The sequence below is a fragment of the Ranitomeya variabilis genome, chromosome 1 (genome assembly GCF_051348905.1).
Source record: "Ranitomeya variabilis isolate aRanVar5 chromosome 1, aRanVar5.hap1, whole genome shotgun sequence".
NCBI classification, from domain to species: domain Eukaryota; kingdom Metazoa; phylum Chordata; class Amphibia; order Anura; family Dendrobatidae; genus Ranitomeya; species Ranitomeya variabilis.
The window spans coordinates 620,141,578-620,156,841 of NC_135232.1; positions in this window are offsets into that span (position 1 = coordinate 620,141,578).

Genomic DNA, 15,264 nt, shown 5'->3' on the forward strand with positions numbered 1-15,264 from the left:
ATTAGGAGATTGTTGCTTGGAGTTTTGTCTGTGTGCGCATTCTCATCCTCTCTTATTTGGTTTCTCCTTCTTTAAATGCTCTTGTGGCCCACTCTGTTGTTTGGTCTGTGTATTTTGTATGGTTGGTATTTTCATTTATCCTTATCCATCTTCCCTTGTCCATATGATTAGTGAGTTCCTATATTCTTCAGCTTTCCACTACTCTGGGTTGGGTAGGGGACAGAGAGGGGTTTATATGAGAGCATAGCAAGGCACGTAAACTATTGCATCTCCACCTTCAAGAGTAATCGGGGGGACAGAAATAGACTAGAATGCTCCTAATTAGAGATGAGCAAATTTGCTTGGGTTCCCTCTTATTCCGCAAGCTATAGTGCTTGCCGAATAGGCTGCAGAGGGAACCCAACTTCTTGGATCGCAACGGACGATCAACTGATCAGCGCCGCAGCTGCATGTGTTGTGGCTGTGTCACAGTCACAACACATACATGGAGAGCCTGCTTGTTGGGCTCTCCATGCATGTGTCATGCCTGTCAAGATTGTGATATGCAAAAAATTGCCAAAAATGTTTAAAAAATACCTTTAACAGAAAAATCCTTATTTATACAGTAAATCATTTGCTGATGATACATTCCTTTTCAGTTAGTTTTTACGAAATAACTGCTGCATTATTGAAAACTGCAGCAACTCACTTCTTTCAGCATTTTTTCTCCTTATTTGCAGCGTTTTTTCACCCATATGAAAAATAGGTAAATGCAAAATTGCAGCAAAAAATGCAGTTATCAGTTATTGCTATGTTTACGGTGTAAAAACTTTAACCCCTTCATGACCAGAGGTATATCCATTTCTGCTTTTTTGTTTTTTGCTACCCTTTGTCCCAGAGCCATAACTTTTTTATTTTTTGGCCAAAATGGCCATGTGAGGGCTTGCTTTTTTGGCAGAACAAGTTGTACTTTTGAACTACATCATTGGTTTTAACATATCATGCACTGGAAAATCGGAAACAAATTCCAAGTGTGGTGAAATTGCAAAAAAGTGCAATTTCACAGGTTTTTTTTATTACCATGTTCACTAAATTCTAAAACTGTCCTGCCATTTTGATTCCCTAGGTCATTACAAGTTCATAGACACCAAACATGTCTAGGTTCTTTTTTTTATTCAAGTGGTGAGAAAAAAATTCAAAACTTGGTAAAAAAAAATGGCCCCATTTTCCAAGACCTGTAGCGTCTCCATTTTTTCATGATCTGAGGCTGGTTGAGGGTGTATTTTTTGCATGTTTAACTGACGTTTTTATTGATACCATTTTGGTATAGATACGATCTTTTGATTGCCTGTTATTGCATTTTATTGCAAAGTAGCACCATGCAAAAAAACGTAATTCTGACATTCTGAATTTTTTTCTCGTTACGCCATTAAACGATCAGGTTAATTCTTTTTTTTACATTGATAGGGCAATAACAAATATGTGCATATTTGATTTTTTAATTTTTTTATTTTGAATGGGGCAAAGGGTGGTGATTTAAACTTCTACATATTTTTCAAATATTTTTATGCTAATTGTGCAAATTGTCTCTTCAGAGAGAAAAAGAACTTGAACTCTATAGAAAAGTAGCAATCCTACAAGTCAATGTCATCCCTTGAACGAGCCTTGTCACATGATTTAGGATAATAGCCAAACCAGAATCTCAGTTTGCAGACACTGTGTTTTGGGGTACTGCCCCTTGTCAGTGAAAGTCAAGATCTGGCTGGGCTGTGTGAGAGGCGTCTAACCGTTATTCAAGAAGTATCATTTCTCCTTGCAGAGATTGACATGCTAAGCAAGCTGCAATGCTTCTTTGGGAAATATGCTAATTATTCAAATTGTTTCTTTAGAGAGGAAGAGAACAAGAACTCTAGCACCACCTATTGGAAGGTAGCAAACCTACAAGTCAATGTCGACCCATTAACGAGCCTTGTCACATGATTTAGAATAATTACCAAACCAGAATCTCAATTTGCAGACACTGTGTTTAGGGGCACTGCCCCTCATCAATGCGAAGTCGAGATATGGCTTGGCTGTGTGAGAGGAATCTGACGTTATCCAAGAAGTATCGCTTCTCCTTGCGGAGATTGACATGGTAAGTATGCCAAGATGAGGAGATTAAAAGCCACAATACTCGTCTGCGAAATATGCTAATTATGCAAATTGTCTCTTCAGAGAGGAAGAGCACTAGAATTCTAGTGTCACCTATTGGAAGATAGCAATCCTACAAGCCAATGCTGACCCTTTACCGAGCCATGTCACATGACTTAGGATAAAAGCCAAACCAGAAATTCAATTTGCAAACACTATGTTTCAAGGCACCACCCCTCATCAGTGCAAAGTGGAGATCTGGCTTGGCTGTGGGAGAGGCGTCTGACCAATATCCAAGAAGCATCGTTTCTCTTTGTGGAGATTGACATGCTAAGCATGCTGAGATTAGAAGACTTAAAGCTGCAACGCTTCTATGGGAAATATGCTAATCATGCAAATTGTCTCTTCAAAGAGTAGAACTCTAGTGCCACCTACTGGAAGGTAGCAATCCTACAATATCAACCCTTTAACGAGTATTGTCACAAGACTTAGGATAAAAGCCAAACCAGAATCTCAATCTGCAGATACTGTATTTCATGGTACTGACCCTCATCAGTGAAAACTGGAGATCTGATTTGGCAGTGTGAGAGGTATCTGACAGATATCCAAGAAGCATTGTTTCTCCTTACAGAGATTGACATGCTAAGCATGCCGAGACGAGGATACGTAAAGCTGCAAAGCTCCTCTAGGAAATATGCTAATTATGCAAATTGTCTCTTCTGGGAGGAAGAGAGCTAGAAATCTAGTGCTATCTATTGGAAGGTAGCAATCCTACAAGTCAATGTCCACCCTTTAACGAGCCTTGTCACATAACTTAGAGCAATAGCCAATCCAAAATCTCAATTTGCAGACACTGTGTTTTAGAGTACTTCCCCTCATCAGTGCAAAGTGGAGATATGGCTTGGCTGTTTGAGATTCTCTGACCGATATCCAAGAAGTATTGCTTCTCCTTGCGAGATTGACATGCTAAGCATGCCGAAATGAGAAGACTTAAAGCCGCAATGCTCCTTTGAGAAATATGCTAATTATTCAAATTGTATCTTCAGGGAAAATGAGAACTAGATCACTAGTGCCACCTATTGGAAGGCAGCAATCCTACAGGTCAATGTCAACTCTTTAACGAGCCTTTTCACATGATTTAGGATAACAGCTAAACCAGAATCTCAATTTGCAGTCGCTGTTTTTCGGGTACTGCACTTCTACTGTGCAAAGAGTAGATCTGGCTGTGTGAGAGGCGTCTGACCGATATCCAAGAAGTATCGTTTCTCCTTGCGGAGATTTACATGATAAGCATGCTGAGATTACAAGAATTAAAGCTGCAATGCTTCTATGGGAAATATGCTGATTATGCAAATTGTCTCTTCAGAGAGGAGAACAACTAGAACTCTATTGCCACCTACTGGAAAGTAGCAATAGTACAAGCCAATGTCAAACCTTTAACAAGCATTCTCACATGATTTAGAATAACTGACAAAACAGAACCTCTATTTACAGACTGTGTTTCAGGGTACTGCCCCTCAGCAAGAAAAAGTGGAGATCTGGCTTGGATTTGTGAGAGGCGTCTGACCGATATCCATGAAGTATTGTTTCTCTTTGCGGAGATTGACATGCTAAGCAAGCCACAAAGTTCCTCTGGGAAATATGCTAATTATTCAAATTGTCTCTTCAGGAAGGATGAGAACTAGAACTCCAGCACCACCTATTGGAAGGTAGCAATTCTACAAGTCAATGTCGACCCTTTAACGAGCCTTGTCACATGACTTAGGATAATAGCCATACCAGAATCTCAATTTGCAGGCACTGTGTTTTGGGGTACTGCCCCTCATCAGTGCAAAGACGAGATATGGCTTGGCTGTGTGAGAGGCGTCCGACCGTTATCCAAGAAATATTGTTTCTCCTTGCAAAGATTGACATGCTAAGCAGGCCGAGATGGGGAAACTTAAAGCCGCAATGCTAGTCTCGGAAATATGCGATTTATGCAAATTGTCTCTTCAGAGAGGAAGAGAACTAGAACTCTAGTGCCCACTATTGGAAGATGGCAATCCTACAAGACAATGTTGACAATTTAATGAGCCTTGTCAAGTAACTTGAATGTCAATTTGCAGACACTGTGCTTTGGGGTATTTCCCCTCTTCAGTGCAAAGTGGAGACCGGGCTTGGCTGTGTGAGAGGCATCATACAGATATCCATGAAGTATCATTTCTCCTTGCGGAGATTGACATACTAAGCATACCGAGATGAGAAGATTTAAAACCGCAATGCTCATCTGGGAAATATGCTAATTATGCAAATTGTCTCTTCAGAGAGAAAGAGCACTAGAAGTCTAGTGCCACCTATTGGAAGATAGCTATTCTACAAGTCAATGTTGACTGTTTAATGACCAATATTATATGATTTTGGATAATAGCCAAACCAAAAACTCAATTTACAGACACTGTCTCAAGGTACTGCCCCTCATCAATGCAAAGTGGAGATCTGGCTTAGCTGTGTGAGAGGTGTCGGACTGATATCCAAGAAGTATCGTTTCTCCTTGCAGAGATTGACATGCTGAGCAAGCCGCAATGCTCCTCTGGGAAATTTGCTAATTATGCAAATTGCCTCTTTAGAGAAGAAGAGAGCTAGAACTCTAGTAACACCTATTTGATAGTAGCTATGTCAATATCAACCCTTTAACGAGCCTTGTCACAAGACATGGGATAATAGCGAAACCTGAATCTCAATTTGCAGGCACTGGGTTTCGGAAGACTGCCCCTTAACAGTGCAAAGTAAAAAATATGGTATGGCTGTGTGAGAGGCGTCTGACCGATATCCAAGAAGTATCGTTTCTCCTTGCGGAGATTGATATGTTAAGCATGCCTAGGTTAAATGACTTAAAGCCCCAATGCTTCTCTGGGAAATATGCTAATTATGCAAATTGGCTCTCCAGAGAAGAAGACAACTAGAACTCTAGTGAAACCTATTGGAAGATTGCTATCCTAAAAGTCAATGTCGACCCTTTAACGAGCCATGTCACATGACTTAGGATAATAGCCAAGCTAGAATCTCAATTTGCAGACACTGTGTTTAGGAGTACTGCCCCTCGTCAGTACAAAGTTGAGTTCTGGCTTGGTTGTGTAAGAAGTATCGTTTCTCCTTGCAGAGATTGACATGCTAAGCAAGCCGCAATGCTCCTCTGAGAAATATGGTAATTATGCAAATTGCCTCAATAGAAGAAGCGAGCTAGAACTCTAGTACCACCTATTGGAAAGTAGCAATACTACAAGTCAATGTCGACCCTTTAACAAGCCTTGTCACAAGACATAGGATAATAGCAAAACCAGAATCTCAATTTGCAGGCACTGTGTTTCGGAAGACTGCCCCTCAACAGTGCAAAGTAAAAAATATGGTTTGGCTGTGTGAGAGGCGTCTGACCGATATCCAAGAAATATTGTTTCTTCTTGTGGAGATTGACATGTAAAGCATGCCTAGATTAGATGACTTAAAGCCCCAATGCTTCTCTGGGAAATATGCTAAGTATGCAAATTGGCTCTCCAGAGAAGAAGACAACTAGAACTCTAGTGCCATCTATTGGAAGGTAGCAATCCTACAAGTCAATGTCAACTCTTTAACCAGCCATGTCACATGACTTAGGATAATAGCCAAGCTAGAATCTCAATTTGCAGACACTGTGTTTAGGAGTACTGCCCCTCGTCAGTACAAAGTTGAGATCTGGCTTGGTTGTGTAAGAGGCATCTGACCGATATCCAAGAAGTATCGTTTCTCCTGCAGAGATTGACATGCTAAGCAAGCTGCAAGGCTCCTCTGGGAAGTTGCATGATGATTTTTTTGTGGTACTACATTTTATCAGCATGCACAAAAGACAATAAAAAGACAGCAAAAAACGCAGCAAAAATGCAGCAAAATCTGCATTTTTTTGGAGCAGCTTCAAGCTGGTTTTGCTTGCAAGAAAAAAAACAACTCGGCAAGCAGGGAAAGTGTGAACATAGCCTTAAAGGGAACCTGTCACCACGTTTTTGGAAGATGGGATAAAAATAGCGTTAAATAGGGGCAGAGGTGGGCGTTACATTAGTGTGTGTGTTATGCGTTTATTACCCACCTAAGTTGCCGAAATAACTTTGCAAAGTCTCCGTTTTCGCCTGTCAATCAGGCTGGTCAGGTCACATGGGCGTGGTGTCTTCACCCAGATTTGGCGTAGTTTTCCGTTGGTGGCGTAGTGGTGTGCGCATGCCCAAAGTCCGGAATCCTCTTCCAGGGGATTTAAAATAGCGCGGTGTTCGTTATTGCATTGGTGATCGGTGGGCGCGGCCATCTTCCTTTGGCCGCGCGTGCGCAGAAGCGGCGCTCTGCTGGCCGCGGCTTCAGGAAAATGGCCGCGGGATGCCGCGCGTGCGCAGATGGATATCGCGGCGGCCATTTTCCTGAAGCCGCGGCCAGCAGAGCGCCGCTTCTGCGCACGCGCGGCCAAAGGAAGATGGCCGCGCCCACCGATCACCAATGCAATAACGAACACCGCGCTATTTTAAATCCCCTGGAAGAGGATTCCGGACTTTGGGCATGCGCACACCACTACGCCACCAACGGAAAACTACGCCAAATCTGGGGGAAGACAACGCCCATGCGACCTGACCAGCCTGATTGACAGGCGAAAACGGAGACTTTGCAAAGTTATTTCGGCAACTTAGGTGGGTAATAAACGCATAACACACACACTAATGTAACGCCCACCTCTGCCCCTATTTAACGCTATTTTTATCCCATCTTCCAAAAACGTGGTGACAGGTTCCCTTTAAAGGGAATCTATGATGAGTTTTTGCTATATAATCTAACAGCACCATGATGTAGTGATAGTGATTTCAGTGAGGTATCACTTAGTTTAATAGGTGCAACATTATTTATTAAAAGCTAATACATGCAGCAGAGAAGAACAGAGCAGCTGCTATGTGACAGCTGTTTGATATCAGGCCCCATGATTAAAATTCTCCAGTGTTAGAAGTCGCCATCTTTCCACCCATGTTTAAAATAAATAGCCAACTTGGAAGAGCTTCAAATAGAATGTCACACTGTCAGATCTACTATAATGAGAGAGCACAATACAGAACAGGAAAACAAAATCAACTCCAATTATTTTTGTCAAATCAAAAAATAAATAAAAAATGAATGAAATCCTTTAGCCATCAAAATATTCACAAAACACCAGATTTTCAAAGAGTTTTCTCAACCCTTACTTAAAGATACACAGCATACATTTAGCAAAGTTAATTTTAATTAACATTTTATTCAACAGATCTTTGAATAATAATACATTTCACAATTGTGGAATATTACTTTGCCGAGATAATCTCATAATTGTCTCCTGCTATGTACTGTGTAATGGTTGTGTCTGACCATGAGGGTAAAAGGAGTTTGGGGTCAGTTTGCTATTGGCCGGAACTGAGTTTTCTGTGCATTGAAACCCCTCTTCTAAACATGAGTCAGACAGATGTGGGGTAATGTTCTGGAGAGTTCATACTGTACTCACTTTTCATTTGGGATTTCTTCTTACCTCTCTGTCATGATATGTAATGACCCAACAGGGCGGTCGGTCAGAGCGACACCACACATACTCAGCGGGGTGGAAATGGGGAGAAAAAGGCCCCACTGATAGGGAATGAAGGCTGGAGACCTCCTGAGCTCCAACCTGAGTCTGTCCCTGCACTCCTCTAACGCCCTAAGCGGGTCCTTTCCCCCGCTGCCATCAGGAACCTCGTCCCTCGCTGTCACCTCACATTGCCCTGGCTAGTGCACTGGCCGGCAAGGGTGCTAGACTCCTCACTGCAGATTGTACAACACAGGACACAGTGACAAACACGAGACAGAGAAGGTAAAAACAACACACTTAGCTTCCAGACTCCGCTGCTAAGCACCACACCACAGAGGACACAGAAACAGGACTCCAAACTCCTGAAGTAGCTGACACCAGGAGTTGCAACTGCAAGACTCGTCTCCATAGAATAACTCTATCACAACATTCAGCTGATGCATCAGGTGACCATTTAAAGGATGGTGGGAGTGGTCACCATCCACATCAGCTGACCTAGCAACTGTACAGTTGTAGCAAGCTGCCAGCAAGGGAAACCGACATTAACCCAGGCTGGCCTGAAAGGAAAAAAGCTACATTTAAATTATTGTGGAACCAGAGCTGCCACGCATCCAAAAATTGATTGTGACTCTCCCAATCCATGAGACCAGGTCCAGTTGCAGCTTTAGATAATACAGGAGACCATAGATAGGTCCAGTTACAGGTTCCTCTTTTTTATGTAATATGGATACAAGCAGTTGTGGCATATATATTGAGACAAAGTCCCTTGTTGATGATGTTCCATTGGTTCTGAGTATTATCAGTCCTTTATTTCAATCTACCCGACCTGCCCCGGCCTCAATATTGTCTGTTGGTCCCAGGAGCTTCCCGTTTGGCATAATAGTGTCCCTGAAGCCCACCATCCTTCCCCTATGCTGTGGCCCAGCTGACATCTTCTTCATCAGCGAGACAGAGACACGACACTCAATGTCTCTGTCGGGGCCTAGGCCCAAAACAATCCCAGTGTCCACACGAACCTTGAGATATGTCTTCCTACTGTTAGGAGACTTGAACTGATAGAACCCTTCTGCCTCATCCATTTTCTTAGAACCCGCTGGCACTGTCGTTATCTATCACTTCTTGACTCTCCTATACTCCTCCCCCTCTCTCTTCCACTCTGTTCAACTGACTCTCCCTGACTAAAACTAGAAAGTTTTTTCCCATAAATTATTCTAACCGATCTCAACTAGTGGGCTAACCCTATGTATTAACTATATGTTTTCCTGTGTAGTGCAAACTATATCCCTATGCTGGTAGTGGTCTCAGTAGTGGAAATGCCTCCCCCCAATGCCACGGATAGCCTTGAGGCACAGCCTATAGGAGAATCAAGACATAAACCCGCCAGAAAGATAAAATAGAGCACCTTTATCACACACAAATAAACAGGAACATTAGCACATCACCCTCTTGTTCCCTCAAAGTTTTCCAGTCTTTCCCCTTATAGAGGAAAATGGTCTGATCATACCACATCTCCTGGACAGGGGAGAATGTGAAAGAGAGGATACAGACATTACAGCATGGGATCACAGCTGATTTTTTCAATGAGGTAAACATTGCTTTAATCCCTTTCTGACATCGGACGTACTATCCCGTTGAGGTGGGCCCGTATGACCACCGACGGGATAGTACGTCCAGCGCGATCGGCCGCGCTCACTGACTATCGCAGCAGACATCTGGCACTATGTGCCAGGAGCGGTCACGGACCGCCCCCGGCACATTAACCCCCGGCACACTGCAATCAAACATAATCGCAGTGTTCCGGCGGTATAGGGAAGCATCGCTCAGGGAGGGGGCTCCCTGCGTGCTTCCCTGAGACCCTCAGAGCAACGCGATGTGATCGCGTTGCTCCGAGCATCTCTTACCTCCTATCCCTGCAGGCCCCGGATCCAAAATGGCCACGGGGCTGCATCCGGGTCCTGCAGGGAATACTTCCGGGTCCAGAGCAGGCGCTGGTAAGCCTGCAGCGCTGTAAGTCAGATCGCTGATCTGACAGAGTGCTGTGCAAACTGTCAGATCAGCGATCTGTGATGTCCCCCCCCTGGAACAAAGAAAAAAAAGTAAAAAAAAAAATTCCTATATAAAAAAAAATATATATATTATTCCCATAAATACATTTCTTTATCTAAATAAAAAAAACAATAAAAGTACACATATTTAGTATCGCCGCGTCCGTAACGACCCAACCTATAAAACTGTCCCACTAGTTAACCCCTTCAGTGAACACCGTAAGAAAAAAAATAAACGAGGCAAAAAACAACGCTTTATTATCATACTGCCAAACAAAAAGTGGAATAACACGCGATTAAAAAGACAGATATAAATAACCATGGTACTGCTGAAAACGCCATCTTGTCCCACAAAAAACGAGCTGCCATACAGCATCATAAGCAAAAAAATAAAAAAGTTATAGTCCTCAGAATAAAGTGATGCCAAAATAATTATTTTTTCTATAAAACAGCTTTTATCATATAAAAGCGCCAAAACATAAAAAAATTATATAAATGAGATATCGCTGTAATCGTACTGAACCAACGAATAAAACTGCTTTATCAATTTTACCAAATGTGGAACGGTATAAATGCCTCCCCTAAAAGAATTTCATGAATAGCTGGTTTTTGGTCATTCTGCCTCACAAAAATTGGAATAAAAAGCGATCAAAAACTGTCACGTGTCCGAAAATGTTACCAATAAAAACGTCAACTCGTCCGGCAAAAAACAAGACCTCACATGATTCTGTGGACCAAAATATGGAAAAATTATAGGTCTCAAAATGTGGAGACGCAAAAACTTTTTTGCTATAAAAAGCGTTTTTTAGTGTGTGACAGCTGCCAATCATAAAAAACCGCTATAAAAATGCTATAAAAGTAAATCAAACCCTCCTTCATAATCCTCTTAGTTAGGGAAAAATAATAAAATTAAAAAAAAGTATTTATTTCCATTTTCCCATTAGGGTTAGGGCTAGGGTTAGGGCTAGGGTTAGGGTTAGGGCTAGGGTTAGGGCTAGGGTTAGGGCTAGGGTTAGGTTTAGGGTTAGGGCTAGGGTTAGGGCTAGGGTTAGGGTTGGGGCTAGGGTTGGAGCTAAAGTTAGGGTTAGGGTTGTGGCTAAAGTTAGGGTTAGGGTTGAGGCTAAAGTTAGGGTTAGGGTTGGGGCTAAAGTTAGGATTAGGGTTGGGGCTAAAGTTAGGGTTAGGGTTGGGGCTAAAGTTAGGGTTAGGGTTTAGATTACATTTACAGTTGGGATTAGGGTTGGGATTAGAGTTAGGGGTGTGTCAGGGTTAGTTGTGTGGTTAGGGTTAGCGTTGGGATTAGGGTTAGGGGTGTGTTTGGATTAGGGTTTCAGGTAGAATTGGGGAGTTTCCACTGTTCAGGCACATCAGGTCTCTCCAAACGCGACATGGCATCCGATCTCAATTCCAGCCAATTCTGTGTTGAAAAAGTAAAACAGTGCTCCTTCCCTTCCGAGCTCACCCGTGTGCCCAAACAGGGGTTTACCCCAACATATGGGGTATCAGCGTACTTGGGACAAATTGGACTACAACATGTGGGGTCCAAGTTCTCTTGTTATCCTTGGGAAAATAAAAATTTGTGGGGCTAAAAATCATTTTTGTGAAAAAAAAAGGAATTTTTATTTTCATGGCTCTGCGTTATAAACTGTAGTGAAACACTTGGGGGTTCAAAGTTCTCACAACACATCTAGATAAGTTCCTTGGGGGGTCTAGTTTCCAATATGGGGTCACTTGTGGGGGGTTTGTACTGTTTGGGTACATCAGGGGCTCTGCAAATGCAACGTGAAGCCTGCAGACCAATCCATCTAAGTCTGCATTCCAAATGGCGCTCCTTCCCTTCCGAGCTCTGCCATGCGCCCAAACAGTGGTTCCCCCCACATATGGGGTATCAGCATACTCAGGACAAATTTGACAACAACTATCGGGGTCCAATTTATCCTGTTACCCTTGTGAAAATACAAAACTGGGTGCTAAAAAATCATTTTTGTGAAAAATGATTTTTATTTTCACGGCTCTGCGTTATAAACTGTAGTGAAACACTTGGGGGTTCAAAGCTCTCAAATCACATCTAGAAAAGTTCCTTAGGGGGTCTACTTTCCAAAATGGTGTCACTTGTGGGAGGTTTTAATGTTTAGGCACATCAGGGGCTCTCCAAACGCGACATGGTGTCCCATCTCAATTCCAGTCAATTTTGCATTGAAAAGTCAAACAGCGCTCCTTCCCTTCCAACCTCTGCCATGCGCCCAAACAGTGGTTTACCCCCACATATGGGGTATTAGCGTACTCAGGACAAATTGTACAACAACTTTTGGGGTCCATTTTCTCCTGTTACCCTTGGTAAAATAAAACAAATTGGAGCTGAAATAAATTTTGTGTGAAAAAAAGTTAAATGTTCATTTTTATTTAACCCCTTCACCCCCAAGGGTGGTTTGCACGTTATGGACCGGGCCAATTTTTACAATTCTGACCACTGTCCCTTTATGAGGTTATAACTCTGGAACGCTTCAACGGATCCTGGTGATTCTGACATTGTTTTCTTGTGACATATTGTACTTCATGATAGTGGTAAAATTTCTTTGATATTACCTGTGTTTATTTGTGAAAAAAATGGAAATTTGGTAAAAATTTTGAAAATTTCGCAATTTTCCAAATTTGAATTTTTATGCAATTAAATCACAGTGATATGTCACACAAAATACTTAATAAGTAACATTTCCCACATGTCTAATTTACATCAGCATCATTTTGGAACCAAAATTTTTTTTTGTTAGGGAGTTATAAGGGTTAAAAGTTGACCAGCAATTTCTCATTTTTACAACACCATTTTTTTTTAGGGACCACATCTCATTTGAAGTCATTTTGAGGGGTCTATATGATAGAAAATACCCAAGTGTGACACCATTCTAAAAATTGCGCCCCTCAAGGTGCTCAAAACCACATTCAAAAAGTTTATTAACCCTTCAGGTGTTTCACAGGAATTTTTGGAATGTTTAACCCCTTAAGCCCCGAGGGTGGTTTGCACGTTAATGACCGGGCCAATTTTTACAATTCTGACCACTGTCCCTTTATGAGGTTATAACTCTGGAACGCTTCAACGGATCTTGGCGATTCTGACATTGTTTTCTCGAGACATATTGTACTTCATGATAGTGGTAAAATTTCTTCGATATAACTTGCGTTTATTTGTGAAAAAAACGAATATTTGGCGAAAATTTTGAAAATTTCGCAATTTTCCAACTTTGAATTTTTATGCCCTTAAATCACAGACATATGTCACACAAAATACTTAATAAATAACATTTCCCACATGTCTACTTTACATTAGCACAATTTTGGAACCAAAATTTTTTTTTGTGACGGAGTTATAAGGGTTAAAAGTTGACCAGCAATTTCTCATTTTTACAACACCATTTTTTTTTAGGGACCACATCTCATTTGAAGTCATTTTGACGGGTCTATATGATAGAAAATACCCAAGTGTGACACCATTCTAAAAACTGCACCCCTCAAGGTACTCAAAACCACTTTCAAGAAGTTTATTAACCCTTCAGGTGTTTCACAGGAATTTTTGGAATGTTTAAATAAAAATGAACATTTAACTTTTTTTCACACAAAATTTATTTCAGCTCCAATTTGTTTTATTTTACCAAGGGTAACAGGAGAAAATAGACCCCAAAAGTTGTTGTACAATTTGTCCTGAGTACGCTGATACCCCATATGTGGGGGTAAACCACAGTTTGGGCGCATGGCAGAGCTTGGAAGCAAAGGAGCGCCATTTGACTTTTCAATGCAAAATTGACTGGAATTGAGATGGGACGCCATGTTGCATTTGGAGAGCCCCTGATGTGCCTAAACATTGAAACCCCCCACAAGTGACACCATTTTGGAAAGTAGACCCCCTAAGGAACTTATCTAGATGTGTGGTGAGCACTTTGACCCAACAAGTGCTTTACAGAAGTTTATAATGCAGAGCCGTAAAAATAAAAAATCATATTTTTTCACAAAAATTATCTTTTCACCCCCAATTTTTTATTTTCCCAAGGGTGAGAGAAGAAATTGGACCCCAAAAATTGTTGTGCAATTTGTCCTGAGTACGCTGATACCCCATATGTGGGTGTAAACCATTGTTTGGGCGCAGGGCAGAGCTCGGAAGGGAAGGAGCGCCATTTGACTTTTCAATGCAAAATTGACTGGAATTGAGATGGGACGCCATGTTGCATTTAGAGAGCCCTTGATGTGCCTAAACATTGAAACCCCTAACAAGTGACACCATTTTGGAAAGTAGACCCCCTAAGGAACTTATCTAGATGTGTGGTGAGCACTTTGACCCAACAAGTGCTTTACAGAAGTTTATAATGCAGAGCCGTAAAAATAAAAAATCATATTTTTTCACAAAAATGATCTTTTCACCCCCAATTTTTTATTTTCCCAAGGGTAAGAGAAGAAATTGGACCCCAAAAATTGTTGTGCAATTTGTCCTGAGTACACTGATACCCCATATGTGGGTGTAAACCATTGTTTGGGCGCAGGGCAGAGCTCAGAAGGGAAGGAGCGCCATTTGACTTTTCAATGCAAAATTGACTGGAATTGAGATGGGACGCCATGTTGCGTTTGGAGAGCCCCTAATGTGCCTAAACATTGAAACCCCCCACGAGTGACACCATTTTGGAAAGTAGACCCCTTAAGGAACTTATCTAGATGTGTGTTGAGCACTTTGACCCAACAAGTGCTTCACAGAAGTTTATAATGCAGAGCCGTAAAAATAAAAAATCATATTTTTTCACAAAAATGATCTTTTCACCCCCATTTTTTTATTTCCCCAAGGGTAAGAGAAGAAATTAGACCACAAAAGTTGTTGTGCAATTTGTCCTGAGTACGACGATACCCCATATGTGGGTGTAAACCATTGTTTGGGCGCATAGCAGAGCTCAGAAGGGAAGAAGCGCTATTTTACTTTTCAATGCAAAATTGACTGGAATTAAGATGGGATGCCATGTTGCGTTTGGAGAGCCCCTGATGTGCCTAAACATTAAACCCCCCCACAAGTGACACCATTTTGGAAAGTAGACCCCCTAAGGAACTTATCTAGATGTGTTTTGAGAGCTTTGAACCCCCAAGTGTTTCACTACAGTTTATAACGCAGAGCCGTGAAAATAAAAATTATTTTTTTTTTTCACAAAAATGATTTTTTAGCCCCCAGTTTTGTATTTTCACAAGGGTATCAGGATAAATTGGACCCCAAAAGTTGTTGTCCAATTTGTCTGGAGTACGCTGATACCCCATTTGTGGGGAGGGACCACTGTTTGGGCGCATGACAGAGCTCGGAAGGGAAGGAGCGCCATTTGGAATGCAGACTTAAATGGATTGGTCTGCAGGCGTCACGTTGCATTTGCAGAGCCCCTGATGTACCCAAACAGTACAAACCCCCCACAAGTGACCCCATATTGGAAACTTGACCCCCCAAGGAACTTATCTAGATGTGTTGTGAGAACTTTGAACCCCCAAGTGTTTCACTACAGTTTATAACGCAGA